This window comes from Cervus canadensis, chromosome 27 (assembly GCF_019320065.1).
Source record: "Cervus canadensis isolate Bull #8, Minnesota chromosome 27, ASM1932006v1, whole genome shotgun sequence".
Taxonomy (NCBI): Eukaryota; Metazoa; Chordata; class Mammalia; order Artiodactyla; family Cervidae; genus Cervus; species Cervus canadensis.
Genome location: NC_057412.1, coordinates 21,103,546 through 21,124,417, shown reverse-complemented (window position 1 = coordinate 21,124,417; position 20,872 = coordinate 21,103,546).

Genomic DNA, 20,872 nt, shown 5'->3' with positions numbered 1-20,872 from the left:
TTTTTCCTAATTCCTCTTTGCTGAGATATTCAAAAAGGGCTTCAAAGTTTCCACAATCCCTAAACAGATAACAGATTAAATTTATTTCCCTATTTGACCTCTAATTAGAAGACCTCAGTATCATTTTTATTTCCATTTTACATTTAATCCATAACATCTTTTTCCATACACAATCATTAGTTTCATTTCAAATCAAAAAATACGTTCAAAGCAACAACCAGATCTTGTACCATGGTTAAGAATGTGTAGTTGAATTCAGTTCCGTTCAGTTCAGTCGCTCAGTCATGTCTGACTCTTTGCAACCCCATGAATCGCAGAATGCCAGGCCTCCTTGTCCATCACCAACTCCCGAGTTTACTCAAACTCATGTCCATCGAGTCGGTGATGCCATCCAGCCATCTCATCCTCTGTCGCCCCCTTCTCCTCCTGCCCCCAATCCCTCCCAGCATCAGGGTCTTTTCCAATGAGTCAACTCTTCGCATGAGGTAGCCCAAGTATTGGAGTTTCAGCTTCAGCATCAGTCCTTCCAATGAACACCCAGGAATTGCACTGGATCAAATCCCTGCTCTACTCTATCCTTACTTGCAATACTGGTGACACTATTTAATATTCTGTGTCCCATTTTCCCATCAGGAAAAAGGGAATGAGAGCAGTACCTATGTGGCAATGTTATTCTTAAGACTGAGTGGGTTCCTAAGAACACTGAAAAGAATGAAAAGATGAAAGTGTTGTGTAAGTACAGTTGAGCCTTGAACAACACAGGCTTGAATTGCATGAGTCCACTCATAGGTGGGTTTGTTCAATAGTAAATACAACTGTACTAAGCAATCCACAGTTGGTTGAATTCATAGATGCTGCACCTCAGGCAGATATGGAGTATACACAGATAGGGAAGGACAAGTTGTAAATAAATTATTCATCAAGTTTTGACTGCCCAGAGGGCCAGTGTCCCTAGTTCTTGCATTACTCAAAGGTCAATATGTTATTATTATTAAAGTGTACAGTGATATTGAAATATGATGAGCACATATCTTTAGGAAGCTTTCTCATCTATCTAATTTGGGATAGAAGGAATGGGGACCTGGGAATAGATCTTGTTTCTGACCACTTACTAGCTACATGAACTTAGACTCGCAGTGGAAATTACTCAGTGCTCAACTTTATACCCTGTAAATTCAGTTCAGGTCAGTCATTGAGTTGTGTCAGACTCTTTAAAACCTCATGGACTACAGCATGCCAGCCTTCCTTGTCCATCACCAACTCCCAGAACTAGGTCAAACTCATGTCCATTGAGTCGATGATGCCATCCAACCATCTCATCCTCTATTGTCCCCTTCTCCTCCTGCCTTCAATCTTTCCCAGCATGATGGTCTTTTCTAATGAGTCATTTCTTCACATCAGGTGGCCAAAGCTTATTGGAGCTTCAGCTTCAGCAATTACCCTGTAAATTAGCACTAGCCTATCTAATGTGGGTTGAGCTCAGAGAAGTAATAGTATTTGGCAACTGACAAGCTTTCAATCCTAACTCCTTTCCCTCTTCAATTGTAGCTTTGGGCCCTGAGGGAAATGAACTGGAGAAATAGAAACCTGGAGGACTTGAGACCCATCAAAAAGTTATAGCACTATCAATAGCAATATGAGAAGAGGGCCAGTAACAAAGAGAAAAGGAAAGCTTAGAGAGTAGGAGGCAACACATTTCAGGTAAATGATTACATGTAGTGTTAAGGAGAAATGCATGAATGTATGATTCAAAGGCTTGGGCAAAAGAAGTTCTTTAGGGATATATCATTTCGTTACGGGCTTCCCCAGTGGTTCAATGGTAAAGAAACTGCCTGCAATGCAGGAGCCACAGGAGATGTGTGTTCAACTCCTGGGTGAGGAAGATTCCCTGGAGGAGGCCTTGCAAACCTGCTCCAGTATTCTTGCCTGGAGAATCCCATGTACAAAGGAGCTTGGCAGACCACAGTCCATATGGTTGCAAAAAGCTAGACATGACTGAAGTGACTTAGTACTCATGTACTTTGTTATGAATATTTGCCATACAAGCCACATATGGTATTATTAATAGTGCCTCAAATATTGCATTTCTATACCCTTTTAAATCATCAGACCACTACTACTATAACTCAATTTTTTCTTTATTTTTATTCCATTACTGCCCCCAATTTTGTTCCTGCCAATCAGTCATGATTTCTCTACAACTTGAGAGAAGCATTCTAAAAGAGCTATAAAAAAAGCACTTTCATCTGGGAAGATATTATTGTAAAACCCATTTTTGAAGCTCTTTGCATCATAGTTTATTATACGGTGGGCTTTATTATGCTTGTGGGTTTGACTATGAGTAGTATCAGAGTAACCTCTGACAATAATTTTAATATTGCTGGTTATTTAAAAATCAGCATCAGAATTATTAATGGTTTTGGAAAACATTTTATTTATGTTAGCCGTTATTTATGAAAGAAAGCACAGGGAATGCTTTGAAAAATATAACACATACAAGTAGTAACAAATATGACTTTATTATCTAATATAGTTAAATTAATAAATAAATTACATTTGTGTACATGAACTGATCAGACTTCTAACCCTAGTTCACAAACAGACACTCACAGAACATAAATAAAAACAAAATTTCAACCTTGAAATTAGTTAAATTCTACCAGCAGAACTTGATTAGAAACACATAGTAACTTTTATCCAATGAATGGTTTATGTTTTAATATATAAAAATCAATAATTCTGTTTATAACTATACTTATTTTTTAATAAATTAAAATATTATTTTTTAATATTTTATTAGATTACAGATTATTTACAGTGTTGTTTAGATTCAGGTGTAAAGTGAATCATATAGTCATACATATAAATATGGTCACTCTCTTTTAGGTTATTTTCCTATCTAGGCCATTACAGAGTATTGAGTAGAGTTGCCTATACTATACAGTCGGTCTTTATGAGCTATTTACTTTATATGTAAAAATGTGTATAGGCTTCCCTGTGCTCAGCTGGTAAAGAATCCACCTGCAATGCATGATACCTGGGTTTGATCCCTGGGTTGGGAAGATCTCTCTGGAGAAGGGAACAGCTACCCACTCCAATATTCTGGCCTAGAGAATTTCATGGACAGAGAAGTCTGTCAATCCCAATCTCCCAATTCTCCCCCACCCCCACCCTTACTCCCTTTAATCATAAATTTGTTTTCTACGTCTACAACTCTGTTTCTGTTTTGTAGGTAAGTTCATTTGCATTCTTTTTTTAGATTGCACATATTAATATATCTTTCTTTCTCTGACTTACTTTGCTCAGTATGACAATCTTTAGGTCCATCTATGTTGCTGCAAATGGCATTATTTCGTTCTTTTTTATGGCTGACTTTATTCTGTTGCAAACTCTGGAGGAGTAATCAGGACTTCCCTGGTGGCTCAGCAGTAGAGAACCCACCTGCCAATGCAGGAAAGGTGGGTGAGATCCCTGGGTCCGGAAGATCCCCTGGAGCAGGAAATGGCAACCTGCTCGAGTATTCTTGCCTGAAAAATCCCATGGACAAGAGGAGCCTACCGGCTTCAGGCCATGGGGTTGCCAAGAGTCAGACATGACTTAGTGACTAATCAACAACAAAAATATTCCACTGTAAATATGTATCACATGTTCTTTATCCATTCCTCTGGACATTTAGGTTGCCTCCATGCCCTGGCTATTGTAAACAGTGCTGCAGTGAACACTGGGGTGCGTGTATCTTTTCTACTTATATTTTTCTCTGGATGTATGCCCAGGAGTGGGACTGCTGGATTATATGGTAGCTCTGTTTTAGTTTAGTAAGAATCTCCATATAGATCAATGGAACAGCATCGAAAGTCCAGAGATAAACACATGACCTTACGGTCACCTAAACTATGACCAAGAAGGCAAGAACACAATGGATAAAAGACAGTCTCGTCAATAACTGGTGCTGGGAAAACTGGACAGCTACACATAAACGAATGAACTTAGAGCACTCCCTAACACTATACACGAAAATAAACTCAAAATGGATTAAGGACCTAGATATAAGGCTTGATACTGTAAAACTCTTAAAGGAAAACATAGGCAGAATACTCTTTGACATAAACTGCACCAAGATCTTTTTCAATCCACCTCCAATAATAATGAAAATAAAAACAAAAATAGAACAAGTGGGACCTAATTAAACAACCCTCAGAATGAGAGAAAATATTTTCAAATGCAACCAACAAGGGATTAATCTCCAGAATATACAAGCAGCTCACACAGCTCAATATCAAAAAAAAGAAAAAACAATTTAAAAGAATAAGTGAAAGAACTAAATAGACACTTCTCAAAGAAGATATATAGATGGCTAAATGCACATGAAAAGATGCTCAACATCATTAACTATTAGAGTAATACAAATCAAAATTACAATGAAGTATCACCTCACATCAGTTAGAATGGCCATGATCAAAAAAATCTATGAACAATAAATTCTGGAGATGGTGTGGAGAAAAGGGAACCCTCCTACACTGTTGGTGGGAATGTAAATTGGTTACAGCAACTATGGAAAATGATATATTATAATTGTTACTTCATTAGCCATGAAGAATTGTCAGAGTATTTGGGCTAATTTAAGACCTTATCTCCCACTTTACCATTTTTAAAACTTTTGTTGAAGTGTAGTTGATTTACAATGTTAATTTCTTCTGTATGGCAAAGTGACTCAGTTATACATATATGTATATATTCTATTTTATATCCTTCCCACTTTAAATAGGGGAAGTAACCATGGTATTGTAATCTAAAATACAGAAGAATAAGAAAAACTTGAACAAAACTTTTTAAATCTAAGGTTTAAATAAAACAGGTCTTTAAAAAACATTGATAGGAATACAAGAATCATAGTGAAGATACCCAAGGTAATCCAGTCATGAGATTTGAATTCTTATCAGATGAAATGATAATTTATATTAAATAACAAGTAAACAAGTTTTCCATTAAATTATTTCCAATGTATAATGCAAAGAAAAACTAAAAGTGAATGAAATCTCAATATCAAGCTATCAGATTCTAAACTCATAAAAATTTAGCTTTAATTTGGTGATTAACATGACAGTTCTGAGCAGACACCAGCAGATGGCAGTAGACCGCTGTAAAGTTATCAGGAAGACTAAAGTACACATTGCCAATATTACATGTGTACGTGGAGAATTTGATGAACAAGTGACACTTCTCTTTCTAATATACACAGATACCACATCCCTCAGTTTTGTGTCTGTACATATTATAGTTTATACTGTATCCTGTCTGTTTGGTAACAAGTCATACTATCTTGATTTCTACAAACACATAATACTTTTCTTATATTTAGTGAGTGTTAGTTGCTCAGTCGTGTCCGACTCTTTGTGACCCCATGGACTTTAACCAGCCAGACTCTTCTGTCCATATTAAGAAAGAAAATCGCTCAGTCGTGTCCGACTCTTTGAGACCCCATGGACTGTAGTTAACCGGGCTCCTATGTCCATGGGATTTTCCAGGCAAGAGCACTGGAATGGGTTGCCATTTCCTTCTCCAGATGATCTTCCCGACACAGGGATTGAACCCGGGTCTCCTGCATTGTAGGCAGACGCTTTACCATCTGAGCCACCAGGGAAATCCTTCTGTCCATATTAGATGACAACAAACACTGGAAACTCAATTTCAATAAAATCCAATCATAATCAACAAATTTAGGGATGGTTCAATATGAGTAAAATGAATATTAATTTTAATAGTATATAATTCATTCAGTTGGGAAAAAAATTTAAGGAGGCAGCATTTTATAGTGGACACTGTATTGACCAGGCATTAAAGGTAGGAGTTTTATAAATGTTTTCTCCACTTACAATTGGGCAATTGTGAGCCAGTCACTGAGTATTTCTGTGCATCAGTTTCCTCATCTGTACAAGTGTAATCACAATATTTTCTCAACACAGCTCAAGTTAAATAATCATAAAATAAAACCATATACATAAAAGTAACTGTGAAACAGTATACAAATATAAGATTATTTTCCTCAAAATGGAAGCGAAGGAAAGGATGTTTTAAGAAGTTGTACAAAGACATAAAGTGCTTTAGTAAATTAAAGTGAAGCCTGAGGAGAAAAGTCCCTATATTTCAGTGTTTTAGAGCTGTTTGTGAATATAAGTAAATATAATTTGACTTGAATAAAGAAGTGTGCCTTCCCATTGCTCCTCTCAAACAGAGTAGCAGTTATGAACATTGGTGCTGAAGTCAGACTACTCTGGATCATAACTCACTTTCCACCTGTGTGACCTTGGGTACATCACTTAAATCTCTGTGCCTCAGCTTGTTCATCCCTATAATGGGGATAATAGCTGTCAGTACCTCAACTTGAACAAATCCATGTCAACTCCCTCCTCTGTAAAATGGAAGTAACAGTAACCTCTACTCATTTATTGTGAGCTTTCAATGAGAGAATGTTTATGAAAACTATACCGGTATAATGTGGTATGTGTATTTGTTGCTCAGTTGTGTCCAATTTTTTGTGACCCCATGGACTGTAGCACTCTAGGCTCCGCTGTCCATGGAATTCTCCAGGCAAGAATACTGCAGAGGGTGACCATTCCCTTCTCCAGGGGATCCTCCCAACCCAGGTTTCAAACCAGAGTCTCCTGCATTGCAGGCAGATTCTTTACCATCTGAACCACCAGGTAAGCCCATAATAATGTGGTAACTTTTCCTTTGATTGATATTTCAACTTGATTTTTTATTAGTTTCTCTCTCTTGTCTTATAATGATGAATATATATCTGAGTATATCCACATCTGTGTAGAACTAGAAGATTCCAGGATACCATACCCAAGAAGAGCCTTCAATAGCAGTAACAATTCACTTTAGGATGACAAACAGGGGATGAATCATACAGGAAACAGAAATTCCCTTGGTGCTTTCCCCCATTCCACAGACAGCAAGGGATTGTCCTATTAACCTTCTACCATAAGATGTCAAAAATCATCATAAGGCATTCAAAATTCTATTATATTCCTAATATCTGGTCTATAAAGTGTGAATGCTGGTATGTTTTTCTCAAATATTTATGGGTTTTTTGGGTCATCTTTCACTGTCTCATTCAATTTATATTTAGAAATAGCTTTTCAAGTTTCAGGTGTTTTTGAGGCTACGGGACAGGGTAAGTTTATCTGGTGTATTTGAAAGTAAATAAGCCGTAACTGAAAACCTTTCAGCAACTCAATTAAACTAACTTTCAGTGGTGTGGAAGCAGTGGGAAAGAGAAGAGTTTTTATTCAAGACTAAGCAAGTATTCAAAAGCTATGCATGTGGTGGTAAGTTGGGGATATATATTTGTATATATTTTCTTATTTTGAATTAATGTATGATCTATATACATGTATACATATATATGTATATATATACATGTATACATCTATAAACATGTATGTATGTATATACACATGTATGTATGTATATATGTGTGTACATATATACATATATGTATATATGTGTGTATATAGAGAGAAGAGAGAGGGCTTGTATGTATATAGATGTATACATGTATGCATATAGATGTATACATGTATATACATGTATGTGTGTGTGTGTGTGTGTGTATATATATATATATATATATAGAGAGAGAGAGAGAGAGGGAGAGAGGGAGAGAGGGAGAGAGGGAGAGAAGAGGGAGAGTAAGGGCTTCCTGGGTGGCACGTGCCAATGCAGGAGACGTGAGTTCGATCCCTGGGTAGGGAAGATCCTCTGGAATAGGAATTGGCAACTCACTCCAGTACTGTTGCCTAGAAAACTACATGAACAGGTGAGCCTGGAGGGCTACATTTTATGGGGTCACAAAGAGACAGAGATGACTGAGCAATTGAGCATTCATGCATATATATATTAATTATTTTAATTAATGTACAAATGTGTATTTTCAAACAGATTAATACCTTAGTCTGTTTTAGGTCTGCAGAATTGCTTTTGTTACAAGGAATAAATATGCTTGACTCTGAGTTACCCGGCCAGACCATGGGGCATACTAAGGCAAAATAAACATGCAGGAGAGTACTATGGGCATAGCACTACAAATTTGCCTTTGCCGAGTTCGGATTAAAGAATCTTTCCCTACCAGTCAAACCGCGTCCATTCAGCCCACTAATCCACTCACAGAATGCTATCTTAAGAAATCTGTCAACTTAAACTTTCCTAAAGATGAGAAACAATCATTATTAAGCCTATAACCTGAAATGAAATTCTGTCTACTAAAACTTCAAGTTATAAATAAATTTGTGCAATAACAAATTATTGAGTTGACCCAAAGTCTGTTCAGATTTTCTATAACACCTTATGGAAAAACCCGACAGACAAACCCAATATTAAACATTGGGGCTATGAAATCACCTTTCCCTTCCTCCTTATTGGAAATATTTCTATCAATACTTCCAATGGTGAAAGCCCTTGCTATGAATGAAGCAAGTTATGACCAACCTAGACAGCATATTAAAAAGCAGAGGCATTACTTTGCCAACAAAGGTTCATCTAGTCAAAGCTATGGTTTTTCCAGTGGTCATGTATGGATGTGAGAGTTGGACTATAAAGAAAGCTGAGCACAGAAGAATTGATGCTTTTGAACTGTTGTGTTGGAGAAGAGTCTTGAGAATTCCTTGGACTGCAAGGAGGTCCAACCAGTCCATCCTCAAGGAAATCAGTCCTGTTATCCATTGGAAGAACTGATGCTGAAGCTGAAACTCCAATACTTTGGCCACCTGATGCGAAGAGCTGACTCATTTGAAAAGGCCCTCATGCTGGGAAAGATTGAAGGTGGGAAGAGAAGGGGACGACAGAGGATGAGATGGTTGGGTGGCATCACTGACTCGATGGACATGAGTTTGAGTAAACTCCGGGAGTTGGTGATGGACAGGGAGGCCTGGTGTGCTGCCATCCATGGGGTCGCAAAGAGTCGGACATGACTGAGCAACTGAATTGAACTGAACTGAACTGATGAATGAAGAAATTTGCTGGTGATTCCTGTGTTCAATCCTTGCTTTCTGTAGATACTCTCTTGCACAACTCTTTCTTCTTGGGAGTTGGCTGAATTCCCAGAGATGCGTTCTGATCTGCTACTATGGGCAGTAACAATCATTTCCACCCAGCAAGGTGTGCAATTGTTCTCTTCTAAGAAATGAGCAGGCAACTGTGGAGGTCAGGACTCAGGAGTTCATTCTGGGGGCACAACTAAGCCTCACCCCGTCCGCCAGATATCAAATGATCTCTATTTGCCTGGCTTCTTAATCTCTTAATATCTCTCAACAGATTCTGAATTCAAACAAAGACAAAATATCATTTATGAAGCTCCATCAAATCCCATCAGTGAAAAAACAAGCATATGTTGTTTAAGGATACATGAATATGCAGTAGACATATAAATATGTGCTTTAGAATAATATATAAGATGGTTGGATGGCATCACCGACTCAATGGACATGAGTTTGAGCAAGCTCCAGGAGTTGGTGATGGACAGGGAAGCCTGGCATGCTGCAGTCCATGGGGTCACAAAGAGTTGGACATGACTGAGCGGCTGAACTGAACTGAATTGAGAGTAATGTACTCCAGCCTCGGGCATCACCAAGACCTTATTTCTGCTCTTAATATTCCACTTCTTAAGCTGGGTATCAGACACACACGTATTTGTTAAATTATTCTTGAAAACACGTCTGGAGTTTTCTTTATCTTAGCTGAGCACTCTCATTTTATTCTCTTCCCTCTGCTGTTGGCAGTTCTCTGTCAATCTGAGATGAAAGGAGGGTTTATATCCAGCAAGTTTTGGCAAAGAACAGAACAGTTTCTTTTTTGATGTACACAGTGAAAAATGGATTTTCCGTTGTTCACTGCCATGAAATTTTACCCATTAAAAGAGGCATAAGGCTGTTACTCTGCAGGCTTTTAATAACTGATATTGGGTATTTGTGAACTATCTAAAAGCTAGTTTCTTTCTTCTCTTAACCTAAAAAACATATCAAAATATCATACATAGTCAATGTCATCATTGTTTCAATGAGTTTGGAAAGTGTTCTCAGTCATGTATCAGTGCTTATGTGGTCCCTGAAAAAGATTAATCTCTTTAAATCATTCCCATAGAAGAGATTCAAACAGCAGCCAAATATAATACGCTAATTATGGCTAGGATTCAAGTGTCATTCCTTATTAAATCAATGTTCTAAAAACTCTATCCTAAGTTTCCCAATTAGTAGACATGAACAATTAACATATAATTAGTCATCCATCATCCTTGCTAAAAATGTTTTAAAAGGAAAATTAAAGAGATTTCTCTCATAAAAATTTCACTGCAAGTGTGAGACAGTGTCCTTTTCCACTTACATATTCATCGTTCACTATCTTGTAACCTACTTGCTAAGATGATTACTTTAAACATGAAACCTATTAATTTTCATATTTGAAGAATATTTAAGAGTTCCATCACTTTATGGCTCCAAATGACTTTATTGACAACTAGCCCAACTGACTGACTTCACAGAGGAAGAGTTTGAGACTAATGGAGCTTTAACTTATTGCCGGAGCTACAGTTGCATAATGGGAAGGTGAGTATTTTAAGGCCAGATCTCAAAGCCATGTTTCATCTACCATGTTCCCTTCTTTTATAGTATGTAATAACATTTTATTGCCTTCAACCTACTTCATAAGATCACTGAGTCCCTGTTTTATGTGAACATAACTACTAAGAGCTTATTTCCACCTGGCTATAGCAAATCTGAAGCATTTAGTATATATAAATTAGGGAGCTAGAGTCAGTTGTTGTTCAGTCACCCAGTCATGTCTGACTCTCTGGGACCCTGTGGACTGCAGCACACCAGGCCTCTTGGTCCCTCACCTTCTTCTGAAATTTGCCCAAGTTCATGTCCACTGCACTGGGGATGCCATCCACCCATCTTATCCTCTGACACCCTCTTCTCCTCCTGCCCTCAAATCTTCCCCAGCATCAGGGACTTTTCCGATGAGTCAGTTGTACCTGGGCTTAAATTCCAGTTTTAGCTCTTGTTAGCTGTGTAACTTTAGATTAGTCGCTTAAAGTTTCTGTGTCTCTCCTTTCTCATTCATGAAATGAAGATAATGATGCTGCTGCTAATGACAGTGGCAACAGTATTTGCCCCCAAACTTGGTTTTAGGATGAAATCCATTATCTCTAAAATGCTTACATGAGTTGATGGAAATGTAAGTATAAAACATTATTTTTTTTTTCCATATATACCATATCTTGAACTTTCTCATAGTTCCTCCCAATTCACTTTCTAGAAAACGAGTATACTGATCTATAACAAACTGAGGACCACTGCTCACACAACACAGTTCCTGGACTTTGTATGTTTCCATCATGTCTAACACCCCGACAGATAAGACATGACCAGGAGAAGTGGAACATGCAATAAAGAATGGAAAGAGAAAAATCCAATAATTAAGTGATTCCCAAACAGAAGTCTTTCTCATATTCATTTAGATTTACAGGTAGCTTGGTCCTGGCAGACAACTTTGGCACATACAGTTTGGGTTTTGTTCTTTTCCATTGACCCTTTGACATGACCTACCCTGGTGCGAAGAGATTTCTACTAAGCTTCCTAGTTTCCATTGGTTCTAGACATTCATGGTGTCTGGAGAGAGAATGTAGATATGAAAACTTTATCAGTATATAAACATAATGATGCCAATGCCCTCCTCTTCTTTCTCCCCATTGTGCATTACAAATTCCAATAATTATCTTCTCCTCAATAACAATCTCACTTTTAAGAATATTCACTGCAATCATAATCCACATAGCAAATCTACATATATTTAATACTAGAAATTTCTTCAAGTAGTAAATATACCTTCAAGAAACAAATGCATTTTGAAACAACTACATTTCATGATAGGTGTTGAGAATTAGGGAAGAAGATACAATTTATATCTTCTTGGAGCTATAGTCTAATGACAGATAAAGATAAACAAACATATGGTTTTTAAAATGTGATGAGAGCTCTAGCAGGAAGTCTGTCTTACTCTGCTTCACAGAATCTATATATTATCCATTACTTACACTTTTTTTCTGCACCTGGAACTTTCCCTTCTTTTCAGGATCACTCCCTTGGGTTTTAAACATGTTTAAGTCTCTTCATATTAAAACACATCTTTTCATCCCACTTCTGCTTTATAACCAAATTTCTAAGATTTCTCTCCCTCTAATCTTGAAATCTTTATATGCTGTTCATTCATGACTTCATCTCATCACTCTCCACCAAAATAAATGTCACTACCTTCATAAAAATCCCTAGTCACTAAATCCAGTGAATACTTTTCATTTTATATCTTTCTTGACCTCTGAGCAATACTCAATAATGAACAACATTTTCCCTCAAAAGGTGCTATTTTCTTTGCTTCTAGGTAAGTATTATCTTTTTCTTACACTCTGATTGCTCTTTCACAATACTTTTTGCAGGTAAGCATTCCCTACCAAGACATTAAGTACATACTCGATATTTTTCAAAGTCAAGTATAGGCACTATTATTCAACAGATATTTGAATTATTATTCAACACTTTGAATTATTATTCAAAGCCAAGTATAAGCACTACTATTCAATGGATATTTCCTGATGCTGGGAAAGACTGAGGGCGGGAGGAGAGGGGGACAACAGAGGATGAGATGGTTGGATGGCATCACCAACCTGATGGACATGAGTTTGAGTAAGCTCCTGGAGTGGTGATGGACAGGGAAGCCTGGTGCACTGCAGTCCATGGGGGTCGCAAAGAGTCGGACACGACTGAGTGACTGAACTCACTGACTGATTCAATAGAAGTATAATAGAGTCACAAATGGCACATGTATTGTTTTAAATATTCTAATAGAAAACAAAACTGTAAAGAGAAACTTATGAGGTTAATTTGAATGACTCAATATGTCCAAAATATTATCATCTCAGCATGCAATCAATATAAACAATTATCAATGAGATAGTCTGAATAATTTGTTTCCTACTAATGTTTAGAAATCTGGTATAATTTCAGGTTCATACGAACCATATGTCACATGCTAAATAGCCCCCATGCAGTTAGCAGTTCCTATATCAACCGGCACAGCTCTAGTCTTTACAGAGCTACATGATGTATCATACATCTCCCTGGCTTTAATTAAGTATTCAAAACCAAGACTTCACAATGTCTACTTGTAACCTAAGTCTCAGCTGAGTCATCTATATTTTACTGTATATTTGACATCTCTCCTATGGTGTCTCAAATTCCCCTTAAATTCAATGTGCCTGCATTCAAAAGCACAATCCTCCCCTCTCAACTTGAACTTGTTCTAATTTCACTTATCTCCAATTAGTACTACTAACTATATAGTTTTATAAGGTAAAAACCTTTTGCTAATTTCCTTGTATATCTATGATGATGATGATATTATTGTCACATCTATATTCAATTTAATAGGAAGCCTTGATAATTTTATCTCCTTTGAGAAGCAACCTCATCACATCTTTCTTCTACCCTTAATTTGTTAGTCCAAATTAACATTATCTCCAGGATAATGACTATGGACAAGATCTGGTTCCCTGTTATACGTTTACTTGATTCTGTGTTCCTCTTTATACAGCACTAATCACAATTTAAAATTAAAATTTGTTTGCTTATCTTGTCAATTTACTGATGAATTGCTAAATTGTAAAGTTAATGAGCAAGAAGCATGCTTGTTTTTCTCATGACTGTATCCCATAATACTTAATAGATCCTCTGTGTATCAAAGACACTTCATAAATACTTGTTAGATTAAAAGCACCTAACCTAGTATTAGAGGGTCAGAAAAAGTCAGAATGGGTTGTGTTGTTTTCTGGAATGTATTTATCATGAATCAATTTGTTTTTGTACATCCTAGAAATACTTGCGCTTATATTGCACAGTAATGATTTACATTGCTTTAGTGTATATTTTATGTCAGAATAACAATTTTACCTCTGTTGTTTTACTTAATCCTGCAATGACCCTGTGAAGTAGGTAATATTTATCCACAAATAAAAAAAAAACATAACATTCAAAGAATTCACAGAGCTGAATTAGTTCACATACTAACTAAAGTACAATTTAGTTAGTATAAACAACATACAGTTGTACTCATTTCACATGCTAGCAAGGTTGTGCTCACAATCCTTCAACCTAGGCTTCAGCAGTACATGAACTAAGAGCTTTCAGTTGTACAAGCTGGGTTTTGAGAGGCAGAGGCACCAGAGATCAAACTGCAAACATTCATTGGAATATGAAGTTCCAGAAAAACATCTACTTCTGCTCATTGACTAGGATAAAGCCTTTGACTATGTCGATCATAACAAAGTATGGAAAATTCTTCAAAAGATGGGAATACCAGACCACCTGACTTGCCTCCTGAGTACCTGTTTGCAGGTCAAGAAGCAACAATTAGAATTGGACATAGAACAACAGACTGGTTCAAAATTTGGAAAGGAGTATGTCAAGGCTATATATTGTCACTCTGCTTATTTAAACTTATATGCAGAGTACATGATGTGAAATGCCAGGCTGGATGAATCGCAAGCTGGAATCAAAATTGCTGGGAGAAATATCAACAAGCTCAGATATGCAGACGATATCACTCTAATGACAGAAAGTGAAGAGGAATTATAGAGCCTCTTAATGAGGATCAAAGAGGAGAGTGAAAAAGCTGGCTTGGAACTCAACATGAAAAAAAAACTAAGGTCATGATACCCAGTCCCATTACTTCATGGCAAAAAGAAGAGGAAAAAGTGGAAGTAGTGACAGATTTCATTTTCTTGGGTTCCAAAATCACTGCAGATAGTGACCACAACTGTAAAATTAAAAGATACTTGCTCCTTGGAAGGAAAGCTATGACAAACCTAGACTGTATAAAAAAGTAGAGACATCACTTTGCTGACAAAGATCCATATAGTCAAAGATATGGTTTTTCCAGTAGTCATGTACGGATGTGACAATTTGTCCATAAATAAGGCTGAGCACCAAAGAATTGATGCTTTTGAAGTATGGTGCTGGAGAAGACTCTTGAGAATCCCCTGGACTGCAAGGAGATCAAACCAGTCAATCTTAAAACAAAACACTGAATTTTCATTAGAAGGGCTGTGCTGAAATTGAAGCTCCACCTGATGTGAAGAAGCGACTCATTGGAATAGACCTTGATGCTGGGAAACACTGAAGCCAAGAGGAGAAGCAGGCAGCAGAGCATTAGATGGTTATATAGCATCACCGACTCAATCGCAATGAATCTGAGCAAACCATGGAAGACAGTGGAGGACAGAGGAATCAGGCAGCTGCAGTCCCTGGGGTCACAAAGAGTCGGACATGACTTGATGATTGAACAACAACAACTAAATAAGTAGTGGAACCCTTAATTGATTTTGGCAATTAGATTTCAGAAATCTAAGAGTTTTTTTTAGGCCACTAACCTATTTTGCCTCATAGCATATTATTACTTAAACAGTTTCAAACTGAAGTTTCCACAAGTAAGAAAATGACTAAATACTGTATGTTATATCCATGCATGAAAGAAAAACAGTGATGCTTTTAAAAAGAAAAATAAATAGAAATATTAGATCTACAGAAAGATTGCAAGGACATGTGGCTAATTTAAAAAAAAAAAAGCAAATTGCACTAAAATTTAAGTGTTCCAATAAAATTTTGAACCCCATTATCACTTTTCCCCAGTGTTACTCTCAGAAATGTGTTTCCTTGCAAAAAAAAAAAAGACAATTTGTAGACTTAAGACTTAGTAACTAATGCTGCTAATCAGTTGATATAAAAAGCAAGTGATTACTCTGGATTATTCAGTTGACTTCAATGTAATTACATAACTCTTAAAAGCAGACCTTCCTCCTGGCTGAGAACAGAAGGGAAGTTAGATATTTGAAGCATGAGAAAAGTTCTGCATACCATTGCTGCTGTGAAGTTAGAGGGGTCTAAGGACGTGGGTAGTCTCCCAGGAGCTGAGGACAGCCCTTGGCCAATAGCCAATAACATAAGAATCCTAGATCTACAGCTTCAAGGAAATGGATTCTGCAAACAATCTAAGTGAGCTCAGGAGTAAATTCTTCCTCCAAGATTCCATGTGAGAACTAAGTCTAGACAGTATCTTGATTCCAGCCTGTGAGACCCAAAAAATAGAACCCAGTAAAGCTATGCCAGATTTTAGATCTATGTAAGCATAAACTAATAAATTTATATTGTTATAAGCCATTACACTTGCAATTAGTTGTTTTGCAGCAATAGAAAATTAATATAACATGCAATATGATCCTATATTTTTCAGAAAGCAACTCTAGCTGTAGGTCCATGTAAACATTTATGTGTGTGTCGCTTCAGTTGTGTCCAATTCTGTGTGACCCTGTGGACAGCAGCCCGGCAGGCTCCTCTGTCCATGGGATTCTCCAGGCAAGAATACTGGAGTGGGTTGCCATGCTCTCCTCCAGGGTATCTTCCCAACCCAGGGAATCAGATCCTTGTATCCCACATCTGCTGCACAGGCAGGCAGGTTATTTACTACTTAGCGCCACTTGAGAAGCCCCATAAAGATTTATAAGTGCACAGAAACAGATCTAGAAAGGTAAAAAACATTATTGAAAAAGTATTAACTCTAGAGAATCTTGATGTTTCAGCAGCATACAAACAGTAGTTTTCATGTTTAATTCTACATAGACATTTATTGATTTACTCTTTTATTGGCATAATGTATTTGTGTATTCTTTATAAATAACAAGATAATGCTTTAAATTTATGGTGACTCCATTGAGTTGAAAATTAATCAGGATATTTCACTTTCAAATTGTTATTCTAAAATCAATCAAGATGCACAATATCATCAGTCAGTACCCAGATACTAAACAAATCAAACTGCAAAAATTACCAAGGTAATCATGGGTTCCAAGTAGCTGAATGATAAACAATTACAGAAGTCTATTCCAGTAGCTCTTTCTCAATACTTTCTCTGGTGGTTAAAAAAATACTCCTGACCCTATGAACCCTGTGATGTTTGCAAACTATCTGGACACTTATGAAACAAAATAAGTGCAAAATCTTTAATCCTCTCCTTCACGTACAGATGAAAACTACACTGACAAGACTGCTGAAAATTTGACCTATAAACCCATGATTATAGAAGCAAAGCAATTCCTATACTAAGAACCAGCCAACCCTAAAATCCCCTTTTTACTTCCCTCTCTCCCCCATTTTCCTACTTTCTCTCCCCGCCTTCTCCCTCTTTATCTTCCCTTCTGTTTTTGATGAGTCATTTTCCTAATCATTTGAGTAAACGTAAAAATTCATCACATTTTGTAGAATTTGAACAAGTAAAATATACCTTTCTGGTGTGAGCATGAAATAAACAGAATCCTATAATGTGGAATTTATGAAAGTTAGATTTTTCACAGCTAGTCATTTTCTCCAAGCATTCTAACATTTCAACTTCAACATCAAATATCCACTACTTTGCAGTCAAAATCAGCTAACTGCAATTTGAGACATTTTCTATAATTTAGCTTATTCTTTTTTTTTTTTAGAAACTCTCATGAGCAGGAAATGCATAACTCAGAAAAAAATGGACCTGCAGCAATTTGGTAATTACATTTTTTTTCAGCACCAAATGCAGATCTATGCTCTTCAGTTAAAATATAATGGGTGTTTAGAAGTCAAGGAGTCCACAGAGACACCACAAGCACTAAATATATTATCCTTTAAAACTAATTCTGTCATTTATGATTCATAGCCAACTCCTTAAGTAAAGATACAGATTTTCAAATTATCCCATTGAGAGCGATAGAAGAGAAGAAAAGAAAAGGCTAGACTCACATCTGTTTCTGCAGCCAGGGAGTTGCAATAATAACCAACTTTCACAGTGGCTTGCTAAAGAAGCTATTTTCATCTGTGTTTCCTAAAAGCACCTCTTTTGGAGAAAATCCACATATCATTTTATTTTACTGGATGCTGGAATGAAAAATAGATGCCCACTGTCAAGCAGCTATATTGATTACGAGTGAAAATGTGATCATTTTGCATTGACTTGCCCCAAAGCGCTGCGTTCAGTCAAAGCGGCAGAAGGAAATTAATGCCTTCATACCATGCCTAAGAAAAATATGAGATGTCGTTCACTTCGCCCTCTAGACAAAGCGGTATATGCAACAGCTGAAATGTAATAGCTTTCTGAACATGAACTTGAGACTTTTATTAAAATCATTATTTAATGTGCAAAAAATAATGAACCCGCTGCCATGGCATTTAAAGCAGCCATTTACAGTCATTACCTCTCCGATCACAAGGTTTATTTGTTAAAAAACCATTATTGCTCAAATTAAAATTCTGCCTACCCTTGTTTTTTTTATCCTCTTTCATCTTTTTTTAAATTATTTTTTAAAATTTTAATTTGAGGATAATTACTTTACAATATTGTGATGGTTTCTGCCATACATCCACATGAATTGACCATAGGTATATATATATATACATATGTCCCCTCCCTCCTGAACCTCTCTCCCACCTCCCTCCCCATCCCACCCCTCTAGGTTTTCTCAGAACACTGACTTCTGGTTCCCTGTGTCATAGAGCAAACTCCCACTGGTCATCTATTTCACATATGATAATGTATATATTTCAGAGCCATTTTCTCAAGTCATCCCACCCTCTCCTTTCCCTATAGTGTCCACAAGTCTGCTCTTTATGTCTGTGTCTCCTTTGTTGCCCTATAAGTAGGATTATCAGTACTGTCTTTCCAGATTCCATAACTATGAATTGGTGATGATAGGAATTGCTATTTTTTTATGTTTCATTTGACTTTTATTTTACTCAAATGACTAATGACATTCTTAGCCTCTGTAGGACCCTTATAGTGAGCCCAGCACAGATCTTTAAGTATATGTAGATATATATATATAGATCTTCTTGGCTTGCATATTGATTTTATTATCTCACTAGTAGCTAATATAACATAGGCTTTAACTTAAAATAATGCAAAGGAATTGTATTATTAATTTTAAAAACTGCAAGTTCTAAATATCAAAAATCACCCATAGTAGGTGAATATCTAGGAAAAAAAGAGACATTATGCCTTCCGGGCAATTTGGATTTTTTAAAAAAAATTTATCTGGCTTATCAATACTATTCTCTACAGAAGTATATGTTCTATTTCTTAAAGCAGAATTCAAGATTCAATTCAAAATTTTTGCAGCAGAAATTCAACTTGGAAAACCAATTGATGTAAAATTGGAAATTATTTCTTTTTAACTCTGATATGTTTTACATTACACAAATTAAATGTGATTTTAATCATCCACATGTATATGATGACATTAAAACAGACATATGTATATCACAGTAGTGAACCACACTCTTGAATATAAAAAAGATGCTGAACTGAACAAGGACCTCACCTTAGCAAATAAACGGATAACTTTCAGGGTGTCAAAAATGCCGTGCTCATCTATACAGCAACAAATGCTTATTCTTGTTGAACTATGGAGAGTTTTTCACTGTTGTTGCTCAGATTTCCCAGGTGTACTATGGAAGATAAAGTCACAATTTCCAGATCCCTAAATCCAGTTCTTCCTCTTACTAGTTATATGACTTTGAAAAATTTCATCAATTTATTTATCAAGTGTTGGAATCTATTTTCAAGATACAGTGTGGAAACAAAACAGTTGCCAACCCTCACAGTTCCATGGACTTTGTATTTTCCATTACTTATGCCCTGCACATGATTGACTCTCCACCCTCCCCAGGCATTAATATTTTGTAAAAGGTCACCTTCTTCATGAGATTCTCCCTGACACCCTATTAAATGTGTTTTGTTTTCCTTTCATTTCCACTGCTACACCTCCACTCTTGAACATTTCCTCTCTTTCATTCCTAATCAAAATGCTTAACACCATTGGCCAGATTCACACCTCGCCTGTCACGGCACTCCCTAGAGAATCCCCTTAGGTGTAAATCTAAAATGTATTTGGACACCACAGGACTTCCTAGGAACCCACCTATAGAGAAGGATAAGAGCTATAGCTGGCCCACAGAGAAGCCTCAAAAGCTCTTTTCTGTTTGAGTCCTTGAAGCAGTCCCTGGACCACTGCTCAGGATGAGGTGTAGATGACAAGCAGATGAGGTGTAAGGGCTCCCCTGACTGACAGCCTCACACTGCACAGAAGCCAGTATTTCTTTTAATGACTCTAGGACTACGGACTTAGGGCTCCCACACGGTACATTACAAGAGCCATCACACTTAGGAAAGCCCAAAACATGGCCTGGCCTCTCCATGAAATAGTCAATGCCCCTTTATATTCCCTATCAGTCCAGATGCAACTGGACTCATGAGGCAATACATAATCAGTGTATGCAATATTACTTTTTACACAGGTAATATTGTTGAATTATATAGTTGACAATCTATGGTTCTCAGGTTTCCAGGGCAACGAAATCAGTGTGAATCAAAGGTCAGATTTTCCCATAGCAGAGAAAGAAGGCTTTGCCAGATGTCTGCCTGCAACAATTTTTCCTAATGCCTTTCTTGATAGACTGTAAATATCCCAAAAGCAGGAGTGTTGGCATATTTGTTCATGCTGAATGCTGATTAACTAGTCTCTCAAATGATACCTGGGACAGAAGTTGAACTGTCATAAAAATGAGTGTCTCAGTTTTATTTTCTATAAAATGAGGATAACAATCCCTATCTAATAGAGTTACTTGAAGGACAAAATGAGACAAAACTTGTGAAACACTTAACATAGGACTTGGCATATTGTGAATGCTCAGTAAATGCTAAATGGTATTAATTTTATTATTTTTCCAGTAATCTATAGGCA